The sequence below is a fragment of the Myodes glareolus genome, chromosome 10, assembly GCF_982192425.1.
Source record: "Myodes glareolus chromosome 10, mMyoGla1.1, whole genome shotgun sequence".
Taxonomy (NCBI): Eukaryota; Metazoa; Chordata; class Mammalia; order Rodentia; family Cricetidae; genus Myodes; species Myodes glareolus.
In genome coordinates this window covers 15,599,808-15,621,970 of record NC_142035.1, presented here as the reverse complement: position 1 = coordinate 15,621,970, position 22,163 = coordinate 15,599,808, and the positions used below count along the sequence as shown (strand labels likewise).

Sequence of the window (22,163 nt, the reverse complement as noted above, 5' to 3'; positions counted from 1 at the left end):
GCGGTCTTAGATTTGGGTGGCCAAGGAAGACCTCTGAATGGAGATCGTATGAGAGCCAAATTACGAGAAGAAGTCAGCTCTGGAAAGAGCTGAGGAACGAGGTCCTTTGGCAGAGGAAGCAACACGCGCAAAGAGCCTGAGGAAGGGATGAGTCTAGCGCTCGGGGCGAAGGTTGGGAAGGGTGAGGGTTGAGTATTGATAAGAAGGCCAGTGTAGCGGGAAAGAGGTTAGCGCCAGGGGCAAAGAAAGCAGACCGCCAGGCAAGCTCAGATCTTGTGTGGTCTTTATGGCCACAGCAAAGAGCCGGGATTTATTATCCACGGAACACTGAGTTCCAGAGCAGTCGTTCTTAACCTGTGGGTCTTGACCCTTTTGGGGTCAAACGACCCTTTTACAGGGGTCGCCTGAGACTTTCTGAAAACACAGATATTTACGTTATGATTCATAACAGTATCAAAATTACAGTTTATAAGGCTGCACCAAAATAATGTTTCTGCTTAGGGGGTCACCACAACATGGTGACGGCATTGGAATGGTTGAGATCCACTGCCCTGGAGGACCTAGCAGGAGCCTGCTCACAACAGGGATGCCCAAAGCCTCTCTAATGCTGCCCTTTACCCCATGGCCTTCTGACATCTGTTCCAACTCCCTTTCTCCTTTTCCTCTCACTCTTTAAATTTTTTATTCTTAATTTATTTAGAAACAGCATCTCAAATAGTCCAGGCTAGCCTTCAGTTTGCTATGGTGGCTGGAGCTGGATTTGAACTCTGATCCCCCAACTTCTTTCCACTTTCCAAGCATGGGATTCTAGACATATACAACCAAGTCTAGTTCTTCTTATTTACTTCCAAGACAGTCTTGGAGAGCCCAGGGAGGTCTTGAAATTCACATCCTCCACTCTCAGCTAGAATTCCAGGCCTGCTCCACCCTTCCGGCCTGGTGTTTGTGTTCAGATGTCAGTGAAGTTTGCAACAGGGTGGACAGCACCCAGTAGGTGCTCCACACAGATATTTCCAGACTGTGCAAACAGATGAGGACAGTACGGTCCGTGTATGGAGCAAATGGTGTGGGAAGGAAGCCACAGCCCCTGCCTGGGCCCTGCCCTAGGTAAACATACCTCCCTCTTCCCAGACAGCCGCTGTTTGACAAATGTCTGTTGTTGGATAGGCCAAGGCTGGCCAGTGCACTGCCAAGGCCCCAGGGTTCTCCAAGACAGGCAGCAGAGGCAGCCACACTTCAGGGAAGACCTGGAAGGACCTCCCCCACCCCCACCCCCCAGAGTTCTTTGAACAGGCCTGAGAAAGGCCGGGAAGGTAGAGAGACTCTGGGAGCAGGCAGAGAGAGGCAGAGCCCATGGAACTGGGACTGGCGTTGGGGACCCCTGCAGGGTTTATCTGTGGGCACAGGAGGAACCAGGAAACAGTCCCAGGCCTGGGCCTCAGCATCTGTCTTGTCTGAGGTTCAGTTTCCTCGGCTATACAGTGAAGCGCCATGTTTGGATTTGTTTATTTGACACAGGGTCTCACTCTGTAGCCCAGGCTGGTTTGGTGGCCTCTAATTCATGGCAGTCCTCCTGTCTGAGCCTCTTAACTTCTGGGATATGGGTGTCATGTAAGACAGGGTCTCGTGTAGCCCAGGCTGCTCCTGAGCATGCTATGTAGACAAGAACGACCTTGTTCTTCGTACTTCTGTACCTCTACCTCCCCAGAGCTGGGATCACAGGTTGGGGTTCAGTACACCTGGCCTCAGCTTCCAGTTTTTTCTAAGAAGGTGGAAGGTCGGGCTGGGCAGATGGCTCAGTGGTTAAGACCATTTCTTGCTTTTCCAGAGGACTTGAGTTCAGTTCCCAGAATCCATGTTGGATGCCTCACTATCGTCTTTAATTCCAACTCTAGGCGGGATCTAATGCCTCTGGTTTTCTCTCTCTCTCTCTCTCTCTCTCTCTCTCACACACACACACACACACACACACACACACACACACACACACACACTTAAAAATTAAAAAATTAAAGCTAACTAAGGGAAGAGGAATAACATTAATGCTGTTTCCTCCCTCTCCCCCTCCCTTCCTCTCTCCTTCCCTTTCTCCCTCCTTTCTTCCCTCCCTTCTTTCCTTCCTATTAATATTGCACTCCCAGCATGCTAGCCCAGGGACAGGCCACAAGTCAGTGTTAGAACCCAGTCTAGAATGATGAGCATTGAGGTCACCTCTCATCTGGCCTTTACCACGAGATGTCCCTGTAATATGAACAACTCTGTTGTCAGGCGTGTGTGTGAAAAATGTCCCATTGCAGAAGCACAGATTTCAGGATCAGAGAACTCAGAGTCCTTCACACAGAGCCATGTGTTGGGCAAGCAGTGTGTAAAACCAAGTAAGTTTGTCCCTTCCCACTGAGCTCCTATCAAGCCAGTCTCCCCTGGCTTTTCCTAGAAGTGCCGTCTCTTAGATGTATTTCCTCACACCTACAACCTGGTTTCTAGATATACCACTTTGGTTTTCTTGTTTGTTTTATTTCTTTGCTGGTTTGTTTTAGTTTGAGACAGGGTCCCACATAACCAAGGGTGGCCTTGAACTCACTGTGTAGCCAAGGATGACCTTGAACCTCTGATCCTTCTGCCTCCACCTTCCAGGTGTTAGCGCCTGTGTTAAATGCAGGTGTTTGTTACTGTTAGCGATGGCCACGGTCTGGGCCTGCTCTTTCCAGGCTCCTGGTCTTTTATCCAAAGAACTGAAAATCAAGGACCACACAGATGTGCAGAAGCAGCAAGATAACTTCATTAGAAGCAAAGCAATACCGCAGGTTCTCCAGGGAGACACTGTCGTGATTGACAGCGCACTACACAAGTGAGAACACTCATGAGCCCTGATTGTTGTCCCAGGATTCCTTTATGGGGTTCAAGAGAAGGAGGAGCTGCTTACTAGGAGGTGGTTCTCTATTAATTAGATTACATAATCGTTCTCTGCTTTGCATGTCCCTTCCCATAATGCACCTATTTCTAGTCATATGCCCATCCAATTATGACATGAGATGGTAGAGGATTCTCCGTAAGATATTATTAGAGGATAGTGTTTCCTTCGCCTTTCTGTCATACAGCAAAGCCACTTTAGACCAGATCAGCCCTTCTGTCCTTCACGCCCGGGTGTGCTGGAAACACACTTGTATAGACCTGTCTAAATCTGAATGTCACCAGGGGTGGGGATCCTTCACACCCGGGTGTGCTGGAAACACACTTGTACAGAAACTGCCTAAATCTGAACGCCACCAGGGGTGGGGATCCTTCACACCTGGGTGTGCTGGAAACACACTTGTACAGACCTGTCTAAATCTGAACGCCACCAGGGGTGGGGGATCCTTCACACCCGGGTGTGCTGGAAATACACTTGTACAGACCTGTCTAAATCTGAACGCCACCAGGGGTGGGGGATCCTTCACACCCGGGTGTGCTGGAAACACACTTGTACAGAAACTGCCTAAATCTGAATGTCACCAGGGGTGGGGGATCCTTCACACCCGGGTGTGCTGAAAACACACTTGTACAGAAACTGCCTAAATCTGAATGTCACCAGGGGTGGGGGATCCTTCACACCCAGGTGTGCTGGAAACACACTTGTACAGACCTGTCTAAATCTGAATGTCTCCGGGGGCAGGGGGGAGCATCTGCAGAGCTAAGAGTGCACGTAGCCCTATGCAGTGGGAGCCCATGGGTGTTCCGAGCCTGCAAGATGCATTGCTTACAAAGGAGCGCATGCGCATAGTGCATGCAGGTGATGGAACCAGACCACCAAGTGTGCTATTGTAGGAAGGGGTATGCACAACTCCGAGCTTGGGGGCCCAAGTCAAACTGTTTCCTTTGCTCGCCTGCCTAACCACCATCCCTGGGTGATACAATGCTGAGAATGGAACCCATGGCCTCATGGATACCAGGCCATCGCTCCACCAACTAAGCTACGCTCCCAGCCCAATTTTCTAGACATTCTTGTAACATGAGGGGGGCTGGCTTGTTTGTGGTTTTTTGTCCTGTCCGGCCCCCCAGCTATTTAGTCTCAGAGAAAAATCACATAAAGATCTCTATAAGTTATAAAGCTGATTGGCCCATTATCTCTAGCCTCTTACTGGCTAACTCTCACATCTTGATTAACCCATTTTTCTGATCTATTTTAGCCATGTGGCTCAGTACCTTTTTTAGTGCGGCAGCTCACATCCTGCTGCTTCGGTGATCTGGGCAAGAGAGGCAGGAATCAACTTCCTCCTCCCCAGAATTCTCCTGCTCTCCTTGCATCATTTTCATTTCCTGTCTGGTTTTTCTGCCTACACCTCCTGCCTGGCCAATCAGTGTTTTATTTAAAACATGATTGGCAGAATACAGATAATTCTAACGCACCATATTCTAAACAGTAGGGCTTTAAAAATTAAGTTAAGAATGATTTCACACTCCTGTAATACCAGCTGTTGGGAGACTGAGACAGGAGAACCAGGAATTCAAGGCCATTCTTGAGTGTGGAATGAGTCTGAGGCTAGCCTGGACTACATGCAACCCTGTCTCAACAAGAAGACTATATTACTGAATTGTATGTTGCTGATGCACAGGAACACAGTAGGTGAACCATGCCCTAAGCCCCTAAGTCTCTCTCTTTTCTTAACTAGAAAACATCTCAAATATGGAGAAATACCTAGAAGGTTGTTTTTTGTTTATTTTTTTTGTGAACAAGGACCAATCTACCTTTCACTGTTACCAATTACCAGATCCTTCCATGTGCTCATATGTGCTTTGAGTTTAGTTATGTTTGTTTTATTATTTTATTGACTTACTATTAGTAGTGATGTGTGTGCATGTGTATGTGTGTGTAGGCATACATGTGCCACAATGCATATGTGGATGTCCTGAAATAACTTCCCGGAGTTGATTGTCTCCTTCCTCTACCATTGGCTTCCGGTTTTCCAGCATGGGTAGAGTTTTTAGCTGCTGGGCTATCTCACTGGGCATTAATTATCTATTAATGTCGGTTATAATCTCGTCCCATGGATCCAAGGCTCTATTCTGACCTCTGTGGGCATTGCATGATGTATAGACATATATGTAGACAAAACATTCATACACATGAAATAAGTTTCCAGGGACTAGAGAGACGGCTCAGCAGTTGAGAACACCTGCTGCACTTTCAGAGAATCGGGGCTCAGTTCTTAGGACCTCTTCTGACCTTCCTGAACACCAGGAACACATGAGGTGTACACACATGTACACAAGAAACACATAATATAAAACGTAAAGGCCTAAATAAAGCACATTATTTATTCATTTATTTTGTGTGCATAGAGAGAGAGACATGCATGCCAAGGTGCATGGGCAGCTCAGAGGACACTTTGTGGGAACTGGTCCTCTCCTTCTGCCATATGGGTACCGGGGACAGAACTGAGGCGGTCAGGCCTGGCAGCCAGCACTTTTGCCCCCTGAGCTATCTTGCCACCTGCTGTCATCACTGATGTTTTGTTTTGTCTGTCTGTCTCTGTGAGACAGGTCTCCCTACACAACCCAGGTGGGCCTTGAACTTGCATCGCCTCCCAAGTGCTGGAATGTGAGCTACCGTGTGCAGCTTGAGAGTTGATGTTCATGTGGCCCACAGTTCTGAAGTGAGAAGTGTGTGGTGTGGGCACCTCCTGGGAACTGGTGTCTTATCTTCGTGACCTCATCAAATGCTAACTAACTCTCAGAGGCCCTTCCTCCAAAATATCATTGGCATAGGTATTTGGTGATTAGATTTCCAATACCTGGATGCCTAGGGACCTTTCACACTACCTGCAGACATCATTACACTTTTGTCACTTGGTCCAACCTTAGTCATAGAATAGGCTATCCCTTAACAACTGGTTTTCAAGGCCATAATTTTTCTTTCATTTTCAATTATATGCAGAGCTATCTGTCTTAGTTAGGTTTCTACTACTGTAGGAGAACACCGTGAGCAAAGCAACTCGGGGAGGAAAGGGTTTATTTCGCCTTATAATTCACAGATCACACCCCATCACCAAGGGAAGTCAGGGCAGGAACCAAAGGCAGGAACCTGGAGGCAGGAACCAAAGCAGAGGCCATGGAGGAGTGCTGCTTACTGGCTTGCTCCTCGTGGCTTGCTTAGACTGCTTCTTCTTATACCATTCAGGCAACTGCTCAGAGTTGGTACCACCCACAGTGAGCTGGACTCGCCCACATCAATCCTTAATCAAAGCACTACCCATAAATTTTTCTACAAGCCAATCTTACAGAGGCATTTTCTCAGTTAAGACTCCTTCTTCCCAGACATGTCTAGGTTTGTGCCAAGTGGACGAAAAACCAGCACACTGTCCTAGGCTCGGTAACCATGTTTAAAACATTCTTGACAAGGGTGAATGGGATTGGACGTGGAAGTCCTTATCTCTAATTCCAGCACTTGTTTGCTGGAGGGAGGAGGACCTGGAGTGCATTCATTAAGTAGTCAGGGTTCTCTAGCTGAGCAGAACCGATAGGAAAAAATAAATGTGTAATTGATTAAATCAGTTGACACTGAAATAATACCACCTGAGAGGTTCAGGCTCTGGGAGGTGCCTTGTCCAAGAAGTGGGGTGTGTCAGCAGTTGGGGTGGTTCCACAGTGGCTGTCTCATACTAAAGAGGTACAGAATCCAGTAGTTGCACAGTCCCTGAGGCTGGAAGTCTCAGCAATCCCAATTGAGTTCCAACCCCTGGAGAATTTCCGTAGAGCAGCTGATCCTTCGTCACGTGGATGTGCAGAAATGCTGATGCTAACGTCTGTGGAGGGCTCAGCTTCAACAACAGGGAAACTTAACTCAGCAAGAGGAAGGCTAAGACAGCCGGGGGCCAAGCGAGCAAAGGTTCTTTGTTCTGCCATACCCTTTTTATCTAGAATACTACCAGAAGGTGCCACCTACATATGGGACGGGTCTTCCCACATCCGTTAAGGCCGTAAGACAATTCCTCAAGTGAGCTCCCTTTTCAAGTTGACATTGAAACCTAATCACACAAAACTCAAAGTCATCCTCATCTATATAGCCAGTTTGATGACAGCCTGGGCTACAGGCAACCATTTAAAATAAAAATCAGTCAATAAAATATGAGTCTGAAGCCAGGTGGTAGTGGTACACATCTCTAATCCCAGCACTTGGGAGACAGAGGTAGATGGATTTCTGTGAGTTCGAGGCCAACCTGGTCTACAGAGTGAGTTCCTGAGTTCCAGGACAGCCTGGGCTGTTACACTGAAAAATCCTGTTTCAAAAAACAAAAACAAACAAAATACACACACACACACACACACACACACACACACACACACGTCTAGTTTAGCTAGCATATATGAAGCCCTACACTTGATCCCCCATACCATATAAGAATCCACTTGTGCCAGGCAGTGTGGCACATGCCTTTAATTTCAGCACTCAGGAAGCAGAGGCAGGCAGATCTCTGTGAGTTCAAGACCAGCCTGGTCTACAAGAGCTAGTTCCAGCACAGGCTTCAAACCTACAGAGAAACCCTGTCTCAAAAGAGAAAGGAAGGAAGGAAGGAAGGAAGAAAGGAAGGAAGGAAGGAAGGAAGGAAGGAAGGAAGGAAGGAAGGAAGGAAGGAAGGAAGAAATCTACTTTTAGGAACTGGAGAGATAGATCATTGGTTAAGAGTGCTAATCACCCTTCCAGACGACCCAAGTTCAATTCCCAACAGCCACATGCCAGTCAACTACTGTCTGTAACTCCAAGACCCGACACCTCACACAACCACACAAATAGGCAAAACACCAATGCACATAAAATAAATAATAATAATAATAGAATCCACTTGTAAACTCAGGAGATGGGAGCAGGAAAATGAGGAGCCTGAGGTTATCCTTGCCTACGCAGTGCAATGGAGGCCAGCCTGAGAGCTTGTCTCAAAAGACAAGCAAGAGGAGGAGCTTCTGAGGTCTCACTTCCTTGAAAGGATGTGTTCGAAGTCAAACTGGTTGTTGGAGGACAGAGAGGCATTTTCTTCAGTAGTGTACCCTGGTGAGGTGCTCACACTTCTGTAAACGGCCCTAATGACCTCATGGGGCCACACACACACACACACACACACACACACACACACACACACACGGTATGAAAGCGGAAAGGGGGGTTAATTAAGAAGACAGGAAGGATGAGTGGGAAGAGGAGCGGGGCAGGAAGTGTGATGGAGAGGGAATGATTACGACCAAACTATAAGTGGATATGTTTGAGTAACGCCATACTGCTTTCCACAGAGGCTACGCTAGTTTATATTCTCAGCAGTAGAGCACAGGGATTTCCTTGTCTCTAAAACCTCGCAAGCCAGGTTAGGCTGGAACTCACTATGTAGACTAAGCTGGCCTCAGACTCATAGAGATCCCTGGCCTCTGCCTCCTCATTGCTGGGATTAAAGGTGTGCCCAATGCCTGACTTGGATTGGGTTTTGAGGCTGGTAGTGAACATGAGATCCTCCTGCCTCTGCCTATGAGTTCTGGGATTGCAGGCTTGCACCAGTACACCTGACTTTCTTACTGTTGATGGGTGTTTTTGGTTCGTTTTTGTTTTCATTTTATTGTTTTTGGAGAAAGGATTTCTCTGTAACTTTGGGACCTGTCCTGGAACTCACTTTGTAGACCAGGCTGGCCTCAAACTCACAGAGGCCCACCTGTCTCTACCTCCTGAGTCCTGGGATTAAAGGCATGTGTCACTACCGCGCGGCTACTATTGGTGGATTTTGTTTTGCTTTTCTCCAATGCCCAGTGATGCTAGTCTTTCCATGGTTGCATTGGTCATTGGATCATTTCTCTGAAGTGTCTGTTCAAGTCCTCGGATGAAGTTGTCGGTTTTCTGATGTCGGGCTGTATGTATTCTTACCAGTGGCTCAATGATTTACGGGTATTTTCCTCCTAGTGGATTGCCTTTCCACTCTGTTGATAGTGTCCTTTTGATGTGGGCTCTTTGAGAGCAACAGAACTTTTCTTGGCTCTTAGTGAGCTTAGCCCAGGGACCCAGAGTGCTGGATGATCACGGTCATCAAAGCTGTCCTGAGCCAGTGGCCTCTGGGCTCATTGTCTCAGAAGAATAAGAAACGCAGACCAGGAGGGTGTAGCACGAACACACATCTATTAAGAAAAGTGAAAAGGACTCCCAGAGGGAAGAAGGCCCCCCTGTCACCCCGCCCTGTGGTCTTCCATGGGTCCTGTGCTGGGAACTGAAGGCAGTCTGAGGTCAGCTTTATTGGGACCGGTCACTTTCAGTATCTCATGGCCTGAAACTGTGAGGAGTCCACATGTCCTACCCAGCTCTCTGAACCCCACAAAGGAACTTCCCACGTTCCAGATGACCTTTAACCCCTGACCTTTCTGCTTTCACCTATTGAGTGCTGGCACCACCCTGTCCAGCTTATCAACCTCCTTCTTTTACACGTGGGGACTCCACATGTCTGCACTGTGTTTGAGTTCAGTTGTATTTCATTTGAGATATTTGACCCCTGGAGAGGCAGCTTTGACCAGCTTCCGGGATCCACAACCCATCCTCCCTGACATCATGGTTCCTGGACTTGCATCTGAGAACCTCCCGCCCCAGTGACAAGAAGCTAACATCTGGGTCCGTCAGCATTGCCCCTGGTAGGACAGTCCACATTGGCCCAAGTTTTTCTCCCATCTGCTGATTTTGGTTTGCTCTCTGGGATCATAGGAACCAGAGAATTCTTATTTCCCAGAAAATTCTTTGTTTTTGTAGTGCTGGGAATGAGACCCAGAAATTTGCACATGCTAGGTAAACAGTCTAGCAAGCGATCACCTTGGATCCATTTTGAACCCAAGCATAGCTGCACGCTGGGCACCTGCATGCCAGGTGTGTGAGGCTTATCACAGTCACCCCACAAAGCTCTCTATAAAGAGGCGCTATTGTTGAGTCCTATCTTGTAGGTGAAGCAAATAAGATCTGAAGAGCTTGTAACTTGCCCAGGATCAGACAGTTCAAAGGCCACAGCCACAGCCCTTAGCAGAACTGCCTCTCTGCTGCTCCCTAGCGCCCGGACCACTCCTCTCCACACCTTCAGTCATCCCCCAAAGGGTGCCCTATCCTGTCCTAAGTGTTCCTCCGAAAATCCCGTGTCCATATTTGGTCATTTCAGGAGAGTGTGCAAAGGGCATTGGCTCTTCCAACCTGAGCACTGCATTCTCATGAGTGACACAGGACACTGTAGAGTTGGAGTCGCTGTCTCCAAATAAAACCAAGGGCTCTGTTACGTCACCTGCCACTGAGGGAGCCATTCCCACCCACAGCATCCCTGGGATTTATTTTTAACCAATGAAGAGGAATTTTCCCCCATCCTCTATGGTGTTTACACTGATTCAAAGACATTTGGGTCATCGTGTTTTGTTTCTTTATTTTAAGACAAAGCCTGTAGCCTGTGCCAGCCTTCCGCCGCAGCTCCGGCTGACTTTGAACTCCCGCTTCTCTTGCCGCAGCCACCCTGATGCTGGAGTCACTGTAGTGTGCCACTGTGGCCAGACGGAGTTCGGATCTTAATCCTGCCTTTGTTTCCCAGCTGACATCTATGTGGCACTCACAGTGCGCCAGGCAAGGCTCCAGCCCTTTACCACATCAGTGCCATTAACTCCACGGTAGCCCAGGAGCCTGCACGTTGCCAGCGATATTCACAAGCGAGAGAACAGACCCAGGGCTGGGGGTCCAGTGCAGTGGTAGAGCGTATACATTCAAGGCCAGAAAGTCAGGGGCCAGAATCTGTTTTTTCAGCCTTGACATGGTGCTGGCGCCACACTTTCTAGCCATCTCCAACCCTTCCTTTTTAACAAAGAGGGGACAGACCAGGGACACGGGGGCAAACAATTTCGAGTCAGGAGGTAACAAAATGGCTTGTTTCATTATGATTGTTTCCCATTGCTTTCTAATTAGGGGATGATATCTCACTTGATGGGAATCAGATTTCTTTTGAAAATAAATCTAGGGCTGGAGATGTAGCCCAATCAGTGGGGTGTTCGCCTAGCAAGTGTGAACACCCGTTCTCCAGTGACGCATAAAAACTGGCTTAGTGTCACATTCCTGCAGATCCAGCACCAGGAAAGTGGAACCAGCTCATTCTCAGCTACCTAGCAAGTTTGAGGCCAGCTTGGGCTCCATGAGACCCTGCCTCAAAAAGTTTTTTTTAAAAAAAGCTAAACAATAAAACTAAGTAAAAAGACGTGATCTCGTGCAAGAAAATGTGTGTGTAGGTAGCATTAGAAATGGTTTTCAGATGACAGAAGCAGTTCTGGTCTTGGGAAAATCTGTGAAGCCTTTAGGAAGTTTGTCCCAACGGATCAGGAATGGCTAGTCTGTGACCAAAAGGCCCAAGCCTGGCTCCACTTAGCTGGTTTCCAGCTCTCTTACAGTGCATGTCCCTCTGTGGTCAGAAGGGGGCGCTCCTGACCACGATTACTCAATACCCACCCTGTTGAAGCTCCTAGACTCAAAGCTTCGGACTGGGGCCAGCACAACTTGCTTTTCCTCACATCTCGTCGGCAAGTGTCACCGTCACGGCTTACTTCAGAGAACAGAAGTATGAAGCTACCACCTGCCCGGAAAGAGAGTAGACCAACGTGAACAAACCAGGGCAGACTAGTCCAGCCCCCTTCAATTTGCCTGTCCTTTCTCACCAACGGCCTGCATGAGGCCTTCCAGCCCCTGTTCCTAGGGACCAGAGAAGGTGAACTTGGTAGCCCCTCTATAAACAGATACTTCACGCCTGTTGGTGAGGGTGCTGTCCCTTCACAAACTGGCCAGTCTTTATTTAGGTTCTGGAGCAAGCTGGGCTGTGGCTAGGCTCTGGCACTGTTCTGTTTTGAAAGGACAGAAGAGCAAGCAGCTGGAAAGGGGAGGGAGGCAGGGGGAGAGCCACAGCTGAAAGCCTCATGATGCTTAAGGCTTCAATCCTCAGGAGACCGCTGGAGGAGCATTTGAAGGGATTGAATTCAGGTTGTCCAGCCAAGAGGCAAGCACCTTTACCCGACGAGCTCATTGTAAGCATCCTCATCGATTCCTCCTCAGAGGCCTCCTCAGAGAACTCTGTCAAACAAATCTCTATTAGCTGCTTTTTCTTGGTCTCATTCGAAGCTGTTGGAGGTTTGGGGTGTACTATGAAGAAAACAGTCAGAGGGCATCTCCACAGCAGGGGCTGGAGAAGGGGAAATAGATTATCAACAAGTAACTGAACACCCGGGCCGTGTCAAGCTGACATGCTAAGAAGACATAATGACAGAGAATAAAGGTTGGGGAAGGCGCAGAACTCAGACAAAGCGTGGGAAAGGGACAAGTCCAAGGCTGAAGATCCACTCCCTCTCCAGGGCATGAAAGGAGATGTGCAAAGGTCTTGAGATGCAAAGGGAAACAGACGGACGAGAGGCAGGAGGCGGGAGACGTGGGACACAGTAGTAAAGCCCTTGGGACGGGAGTTCTGTGAGCTGCGTGAACGGCACTGTAGGGGCTTAGAGGGGAGAACGCTGGGGTAAGGTGTGTTTGCGCATGTGCGCCCTCGGGTTCGGGGAAAGAGTAGGTGGCGCAGGAGCCAGAGTGGGCAAGGAAGAGCTGTAGAAAGACTTCTGCTGGTTTCCAGAAAACATGGCGATTGTGCCAAAGCTGGCTGCAGTGGAGCGCGGGGGAAAAAGAAAACCACAAAAATTCTAGCTACTGTGGAGGTGGTGTGGACTGGGGTTTTTGATGACGACTCTGGAGGGACGGGGGTGGGGGGATAGGGGGGTTAGTTACGACAGGTTGTGATGAGGATGAGGATGCTAAGAACCTAGGGATGGAGCCGGCCATCCTGTCGCACAAAGCTTCCCGCGTGTTTAATATGATCTTCGTTAATAACTAGATGTGGTTTTCGCTCATATCTTCTGCTAACTTTATTTTTAGAGTACACAGGTGTGGTGTATATGTATGTTTGTGTGAGTTTATTTGTACCGTGTGTGCAGGAGCCATGGAGGCCAAAAGGGTGTCGGAGCCCGTGGAAACGGAGGTACAGAAGGCTCTGTGCTACCGCATGGGTGCGAGGGTCCTCTCCAAAGACAGGAAGCACTCCTAAGCATTAAGCCATGTCTCTAGCCTCCATGTTAACTTTTGTGATGGGGGAGTGGCATTTGTATGAATTCCATTATAATTGAGGATGAATGCAAATGAAGGCCTGGGGACTTCCTCAAAGGTGCCCGCACAATGGCACCAGGGGTAGGAAACCGCACGTGGGAAGTTGGAAATGCAGAACAAAAGGCCTTGGGGTCAGGTTTTTTTTTTTTTTTTTTTTTTTTTTTTTTTTTTTTTTTTTTTTTTTTTTTTTTTTTTTTTTTTTTTAACCTTGCATTCTGATTGGTACAGTGGCAGAGGACTGTACTTGGATTGCACTGAGGCCTCCGAGGAACTTATGTGACTATAGCGAGTCTCTTAGCGACATTTCCCATATTGGCCACTAGGAGGAGGTATGGAAGGCCAAATAGCGGTGCTGGACAAAGATTTGCAGAACTGATTCCAGCAATGTGGGACAGGGATGGGCCAGAAGAGGGTGTCGGGACGCTGAGCTCTGTTAGGTGGCCACGCTTCTCTGCGCAGCTCCTTTGGCCCCTTTCCTCTGGCTCTCAGCCTCGCCAAGAACATTGGCTGACCCGGGAATGGGGGTGGGAGGGTGGGACCGTGGGTTTACGGAGGATTGCGAAAGCCAAGATCCAAGGTACAGAACTGCAGACTGGCAAGTGACTCAGCAGCCAGCAGCCCCCTGCCTGTCTGTCCTTCCTGAGCAGTGGTTCTCAACCTTCCTAACGCTGCGACCCTTTAATACACTTCCTCATGTTGTAGTGACCCCCCCAACCATAAAATTATTTTCATTGCTACTTAATTGTAAATTTTTGACACTGTTATGATTGTAATGTAAAATATCTGTGTTTTCCAATGGTCTTGGGGGGGTCTTCTGAGTCACTGCCTGGATCACCGCTTTAAGTTTTCCTAACTCCTCACTGGGATGTAAGATCGTCTCCTCATTTCCTCGAAGGAGAGGGCTGCTAGCTCAGCTCCCCCTCTCCAAGGCAAGAGTCACCTGACCACCAGGTGCTGTCATGGCTCTCAGTTTCCTTGTTCTCAGTCATCACTCACTATTTAAAATTCACTTCCTTTTTTAGCTACTTCCTTTACTACCTGTTCCCACCCCACTTTCCCACCAAGATGCAAGCAGGCCAGGCGGAGCATGGAGTGGCTGGACACAGCCCTGAGTTCTCAGCTCCATTTGGACTTGAGATAAGCCACATTCTTCCTTAAACTTTTCATCATATTTTATGTTTATTTGTGGTGTACGTGAGAGTGAGCAGGTGGCCACAGGCCCCTGCTCCTGTGGAGGTCAGAGACAGCCTGTGATGTGGAATATCCTTATAGTTTCTGTGTGATTATTCAGGTCTGGGCAGCAGGGAAACCAAAGAGCAGTCTCCACTCACAAACCTGCAAGGATAGGTTCTTGCCTTCTTCCAGAGACAGGTCTGGGAGTTCATACCTTTACCTGTTGAGCCATCTCACAGGCCCCACCCCTTTTTTTTTTAAACTATGAGTATGTCTAATGTATTGTTTGGAATATGCTTATGCTACAAAGTATATGTTGTTTTAGTGAAGTTACAATTTCCCTGGATGTTTTTATTTTCACTGCTAACTGCAATCCTGTAAGGGAAAGCCCTTGCCCACCGTCTTCCTTGTTCAATCTCCAGCCTCCACAATAACGGTGTGGATAAAGCTGAAAGCTTGGATAGGTGAATTCCTTCAGTCCTTCCCTCATTTCCTCAGCCAACCCATTTATTTTAAGCACCATTGGGTCCCTGAAAAACAATGATGAGCAGACAGTCCAGAGGAGGAGGTAGTTACCATCTGATTAGGCTATGGTAAATACGATGCATAACTCTGGGGGTTGTGAAGGGACAGAGGAGGAGTCCCTAAGCCCACCTAGGTCATCAGGCCTTTTATGGAGAAAGATGACCAAGACGAGTGGGACCCCCAGCCCTGTCAGAGAGTAGGGCAGGGCCCTGGGGCTCTGCAGGTGGCTGTGGAGGAAGTGTTATCCAGACACTGGGTGTCACTACCTACCAGCGGACTCCCAGGTGATGCCAGGGTGGCTTTACTGTACTCATCTTACATATGGGGAAACTGAAGACAGGAAGGTGAAGTGCCTGATCTGGGATAGACTGGGAAGTGAAAGTGGAGTTTCAAGCTCACATCTAAGAGACTCAGAAGGGAGCCTGCGCTCTACTAGAAAAAGCTATTGTGCTGAAGACCAGAGCCCCAAAAGGAGGACAAGGATCCTGGCACTCAGTGGGGTAAAAGACTCTTTCTACAAATGTGGTTGGCTCCCAGTGTAGTAGGAGAATGTAAAGAGACAGCAGGAGGTCTTAGCAGGTCCCCAAAGGCAGCTTCTGTGCTTCGCATTTCTATCTAGGTTGGTACTTGAGGCCCCTTGTTGAGGCCTGTGGCTGGTTACTCCCATGGGTCCTGGAAAGGCCTTTGGTCTCCATGGTGACCACTTCCCACCATCCCTGAAATCTCATTGTGACCAGTATTAAGGGATTAACTAGTCGGCAGCCCTCCCAGGGTCTTGGGTGCCAGAGAGGCAGCAGGAAGTGGTTCAAGGATGAGGAGGTTGCCCACCATTCGTGACCCCATAGGACTGGGAAGAGGATGTCGGACGGGGGCCAGGGCTTTCCCCAGGACCCACCAGGTATGCTCCTGAGTTCACACCTGTCTAGAAGGAAGCTCAGGGTGGTGGGAGAGAGACGAGAGAAGTCCAGAATTCAGGGTATGTGGGAAACTTTAGCCCTAGCCCAGGAAGATCAAAAGTCCTGATAAGAGATGGGCATTTGATCAAAATAGGGTCCAGAGCCCCTCAACAAGAGACCCTTCAGGGGATACTCCAAGGCTGATCAACCATTTAATCTTCATTTTGCAGTTGGGGAAACTGAAGCCGAAAGAGAGGAAAGTGAGTTGCTCAAAGTCAGTAAAGTAAAACAGGTGTATAATTCAGAGGAGACCTCAAAGTAGCCTAAACAGAACATTGGTCAAAAAAGAAACTAACAAAACGCCCTGTCACATTGCTCCCTCTGTCCCCAGAAGCCTGAAGCTGCCTGTCTCGCTAGCCCTGCTTTCACTCTTGAGGCTGGCAGAGAGTTCTAGACAGGCTCCACAGTGCTTGGGCACTTGACCACAAAGCCCTGACCATGACACCCAAAGGATGTCTAGTCTCCGGGTCCCGATTTCAATGGCTTGTTCACCCTTTAACCTCTCTGGGGGATTGGATGTCCTGGCGATCCAGCAATCAGGAAGGAAATGTAAGGCCCAGGGACTCCCCAGGAACTTAGTTGGTGGAGTGCTTGTCTACTGTGAATGAAGCTCTGGGTTCCATCCCCAGCACTGTGTAAACCAGACGGGATGGTGCACACCCGTAATCCCAGTACTCAGGAGGTATAGGCAGGAGGATCAGAAGTTCAAGGTCATTCTCCACTCGATACCAAGTTTAAGGCCAGACTAAGCTACATGTATGAAACTGTGGAAAAATAAAAATCCGAGATTCAGCGCCCCAGGAGACTAAGTGTCCTCGGCCGAGCTTCTCCTCCCCAAGGCTTGCCCGAATGGTGTCAGGTGACGACAGACCACCAGGGAAAGCGAGAAGAGCCCAGTGCAGAGCAGTGCGGGAGGCTGGGTGACAGCGCAGGATCGGGGCAAGCTCCAGGAAGACAAGGAAAAGTAAGAACCCGCCAGGATGGTGCAGAGCCCAGGAGAGGTGGTGAACAGAGTCCAGGGAAGCAAGGCTTCTCAGCAGGGGCCTCCTTATATCTGGATTTTGTGCCATAGCAATGTAGCAAGGACTAAAGTCTAAAAATGTTGACAAATGAGGTAAAGTCGTAAATAAGAATAGTAACGACATGCACCTCCACAACGACAGGTGCGCAGCCAAGGTTGCGGTGCACGTCCTAGGAATCAGCTCCGTGACATTTCATCCTTGACCTGGAAGCCAATATGGTGTTGCCAATAATAACAGCAAAAGTCATTGGTACCTGGAACCGGAGCTGTCTGCAAACTGGAGACAGAGCCAGGTGTGGTGTAAACACCACCCATGAGTCAGCAGTTATCCCTGACCCACCTCACAGGTCGGGAAACTGAGCCTCACCATAGGTTCGACTCATCCATGGTCAGACCTGGACCCACACCAAGGCATTCAAGCTCTCAATGGCCCCACAGAAGCTCTGAATTAGGGCCACCCACCAGACTGCTCTGGGGATTTCCAACACCTAGCACCGTGCATGTGACTCCAGATTTTTGTTTCGGGATAGAGTGTGGCTACATAGCTCAGGCTAGCACCTTCCACTCACCAGGATGTAGCTCAGGTTGGCCCGGAATTTCTGGGCCTCTTACTGTGATTGCAGGTGTGTGATACCTTGCCTGCCTGGCTATCCAACCCCAAGATTTGTCTGTCGGTTTATGACAGGGCTTGGGAGTCTTTATTTCATCTTTCTTTTATTCTTCATGTGGTGCTGGGGATGGAACTCAGGGCCTGTCACATGCTAGACAAGCATGCTACCACTGTGCACAATTCCTTCAAAACCAGGGTGGAAAACCCTTTTACAGTCTCAGGTGAGCCCAGTGGTAGCACATGCTTTTTAAACCCAGCACTTGGGAGGCAGGCAGATCTCTGAGTTCGAGGCCAGCCTGGTCTACAGAGCGAGTTCCAAGATAGCCAGGGCTACACAGAGAAATCCTGTCTCGAAACCAGAACAATCTCAGGTGGTTCCATTTTATTATCTGGACTAAAATTCTGCTAGGTTTTCTAAAGTGAGAAACCAGGGCCAAGGAGAAAAATGGCCTTTCCCCGGACCACGGCTAAAAAACAAAGCTGGGACAAGGCAGTCAATGACTTTCATGAAACCTTTCTTCAAAGAAGTGGAAACCCCTCCTGATAAGTCAGGCCCTGGGGCTTGTAACGAGGGCTGGGTTTCCACCCCCTACCCCATCCCCCACCTTAGCCCTCTTGCCTAGAACATTTGTGCAATGAACAGCCTGTACACAGTGATCCTGGCCGGTCTCAAAATTCCCAGATACTTATTTTACCCCGATAACCTGAGATAAATCCCCGGGACTCCCTCCGGACAGAAGTCAGGGGGAATTAAGGGTGACTTCTGAATGGCAGAATCATTCCTCATCCCCCCAAAACCACGACTTGGGCTATCAGAGGCTCCCCATCACCCCTTAGGCCCTACAAAGGTTAAGGTCACCTCACAGAACACAAACAGGACACTGACACCCTCAGCCCACATGTCATAAGCCACCTGGCAGTAGGCAAACAGCCCACAGGAAACGCCACCCACAGGACCCAATCCTGGCCTCTTTCCTGACCATTTCTGACCATCCGCTTCCCAGACCTCCTAAACCTACCCCATCCGCATCTCCCACAGGACACTGCCTTCTGCTCACAGCTGCTTCCCGGTCCTTATCCTGCCGGCCTTCCCTGGGTGCTTACGACATCCGGGAAAGTCTTCTAAGGATGGGGTGGTTTGAGGACTAGGAATACAGGTTCCAGAGTCAGCATGAATTTGAGTCCTACATTTTATTTCCTATCAGCTGTGTGAGCTTGGGCTCACGACTCAATGTCTCTGGGCTGCCTTACAAACCACTGATAAAAACACCCCAGCCCCAGATCCGTGGGAGGATTCATGAATGAAACCCCTTCATACAAATGTCCGCACATTGGCTCTGTGTGTCTTTGACATTATTTCATCCTCATGGGAAAATTAAAATGTAGGCACTTTCTCAATTCAGAAGGAAGAAATGGAAGCTAAAGGGTCTAGACAGTCAGGAACGTGTCTGGGTTCTGAGTCTTTTCTCTAGCGACCTGATGCTTCCAGAGATGAAACAGCCAAAGCTAGGGGCTGCCCTCTACTTCACACATCCGCTGCACACAGCTGCCCTGACTCAGCCTCTGGTAGCTCTCGGAGATCTGTCAGCAGAGGGGAAGCCCCTTGCCCTTGATGTCCTAAAACACATCACTCAGGCCCTAGGAGACCCAGGCTATCAAAAACAGCCTGTTCTTAGAAAGGATGCACCCCCTTCCTTTCTCCGTTTCCCTATCTGCTGGGTCTGGGCCAGGGTTTTCTTGGCTTGAGAATGAACTATTACCATCTCATCTAATGCCGGGTGGTGGTGGCACAGCATTTAATCCCAGCACTTGGGAGGCACAGCCAGATGAATCTCTGTGAGTTCAAGGCCAGTCTGGTCTACAGAGTGTGTTCCAGGACAGCCGGGGCTACACAGAGAAAACTTGTCTCTCAAAAAAAAAAAAAAAAAAAAAAAAAAAAAAGGATCTCATCTAAGGAGGCACCATCTGGCCCCCTCTGGGCTCCTGGGAACCCTAGGATCCAACTTGAAAGCCTCCCTTTGCATCTCACCTAAGATTTCCTGGCTGGGACATTAGAACCAAAATCTGCTGCTTCACATCCCCCTTCGGGATGCTCCCCGCTGCCTTTATCTCCCTGTGGTAACAGAGCAAATATGCTCAGGCCCTGGAGCAGGGACACATGCACGCTGTTGACTCTTGAGCAAAGCCACCCCTCCGGAGGGTGCAGCAGAGGCTGTTGGAGGTGTGTGGAGAGGCCAGTGGCCTCTTGCATAACCTAGGAGGCCTCCTGACCACCCCGGGCCTTTTCAGGGTTAGGGATGAGGCAAACCGCAAACTCATGCCCAGTTAATTTTTTAAAGCAAGACCAACAGACTCAGCAATGATTAGCAGACGGGTAAGTTCATCTTAATCACATTGAGGACAGAAAGTGAGGAAGAGGCCACTGGAGGCCCGGGGATGGGGCCCAGTTATCAGTTAACCACATAAGTGTAGTTTCCTTTTAAAACCACTGGCCTTCAGCTCCCTCATCATCCTCTTTGATATATTGTGGTCCCTGAGTGAGCCAGGGGCCATCAGTCATTGAGTAGAAGCAACATGCAGTCACCCATGATCTGTGAGTTGAGGCAATGGAGTCCCCTTTATTAAGGCAGAATTCATCAGTCACCTCTAATTAGCCTAAAGCAAGTCCCTTCTCCCCTCTGGGCCTGTGGAGGGGCCCCAGGTCTTTAGCCCAACTTCCAACCTGCAGCAAGGTCTTCAGGGTCTCCATCTGACTTATGGGGTGGCTTACAAGATGGTTTTTCCGGACTGAAGTTCCAGGAAGTCTCAGTGAGACTGAGCCATGGTGGACAGAGCTCAGGAGCTCCAAAAGGAGCAGAAAGGACCCCAAGAGGACACCTACCTGGTTTCAGTTGTTGACACCAACAAGAATCAGATTCCAGCTTCAAACAGAGGTAGTCCTCTCAGATAGGAACAGAGATTCCTTGGTAGTGAGCTGGGGGCTTCAGGATAGCCTAGTAGGTCCCAGCTGCCTAGGGCTCCTACCCTCAGGTCTTGGGAGCTGCCAAAGGAAACGGCAAAGCCCGGCCAGTTTCAGGCCAGGTGGCTGCCTGGACTGGAGTTTGGTCAGCAGTTGGGGACCTATATTGTGAGATAGTTAGGACTTTGTCCACAAACTGGAATTTGAAATTTCAAAGGGGCGAAGCTGAAGGCCCTACCTACCCCAGAGTAGAGATGGCTCTTGGCTTCTTGCCCCCACGACTTTTGTTCTTTGTCTTGATAAGTGCTAGCTTCCCCTGCATTGCGCCCCGGGTGGCAGGTGGGGGAGGAAGGAGAGGAGATAGAGGTAAGGTGAGCTCCGAGAGGAGAAGCCAAGGCGCCAGGTGGCCCCAGGTGGCTGGATGTCTGCAGTGTGCCTCTAGACCTGCATGTGGTCAGAGACAGAGCCGTGGCTACTCAGGTTCACGACAACGCCCCTGCTGTACTGTGATAGGGAAGCCAGCTGGAGCCAGATCCAATCTCCAGAACACTGTAGCTATTCCAGGGCCCCCGGGAGTTGGGGACAACACAGACGGGGAGGCCCTTGAGCCCCATCATCAGCCTTGATCCAAATGGCAGACTCCTCTGCTGTACGAGTCATGGCCCTTGGGCAAATGTATTTTTACTTTATTGAGTCTCGTTTGATCTTATAACGTGAGGACATCCTGGAAATGTGAGAAGAATTGGGTTCTTATCTTGAGGCCAGGGACATGTTCCACAGCCATTTGCTGTCACTGCAGATTGCTCTAGGGGCTAAGGATGCTGCTCAGTCGGAGAGGGCTTAGATAGCATGTGTGAAGAAGGGCTTCGGTCTGAAGCACTGTATGAACCAGTCACGGTAGCACACGCCTGCCACCCCAGCACTCAGAAGACAGAAGCAGGGGGATAGGAAATTAAAGCCATGCTGGGCTACATAGAGGGCCTAGGCTACAAAAGACAGAGTGAGGGAGAAGGATGTGATCCATTATGGCAGGGCCTTTAACCTCTAGTCATATCAGAGATGTGATCTCCCAGCTCAACTCTCTGGATCACCCTCTTTCCTGCTCACTCCCCATCTCCATCCACAAGGTCAAGAGGTTGGCCCTCCAGGCAAGCTTTGAAGCCACCTCTTCCAGAGGCTGCCACTCCTTGAGCTGAGGCCTGGCAGCTCAACAAGAAAGGGCAGAGGTGACAAGCAAGTCCCACACTGAAGATATCCAGGCTGAAAGATGCCCTACCTAGGAGTTCCCCAGAGTAGGGGTTCTGAGTCCCAAAGATTATGTGGCCAGTGGGGCCAGGAGTCCCCAACCATTGATGACAATCACTACTGTTGTACATTGTATCCCTGGGCATCCATGAGGGAGGTTCCAGAATCCTCCTCAGATATCCAAATTCACACGTACTTGATATCAACATCTGATATCAACGACTGTTGGGTTTGCACACAGCCTGTACACAGCCCACTGTATTTTCAGCCGTCTTCAGGCTATGTGTGCTACCTTGGAGTGCTGCATAACTAGTTTTTAGTGGTTAAGTTAAATTAGTTAAGGGGTAATGACCTGAAAAAAATCTGTACAATGGTCAGGCAAGTGGTGCTTGCCTGTGTTCCAACTCCCAGGAGGCAGAGGCAGGGGGATTGCTTGCATCCAGGAGCTCAAGGCCAGGTTGGGTAACACAGTAAACCCCACATCAAATAAATAAATAACCCCTGTTTGTACATGTTGACAT

At 49.2% G+C, this 22,163-nt stretch overlaps 1 protein-coding gene and 1 long non-coding RNA gene across 2 annotated transcripts in view; one reads left to right on the top strand and one right to left on the bottom strand.

Moving 5' to 3' along the window:
* Hnf4a (hepatocyte nuclear factor 4 alpha) overlaps positions 1-22,163 on the top strand; it is a 64,074-nt gene that overhangs the window by 12,133 nt on the left and 29,778 nt on the right. The window lies entirely within an intron of this gene.
* On the bottom strand, positions 10,381-20,930 carry LOC125404822 (uncharacterized). The gene is made up of 2 exons (XR_007233378.3): positions 20,320-20,930; positions 10,381-11,588 (listed from the first exon to the last, which is right to left on the bottom strand). It is a non-coding gene; the product is annotated as an uncharacterized LOC125404822 (long non-coding RNA).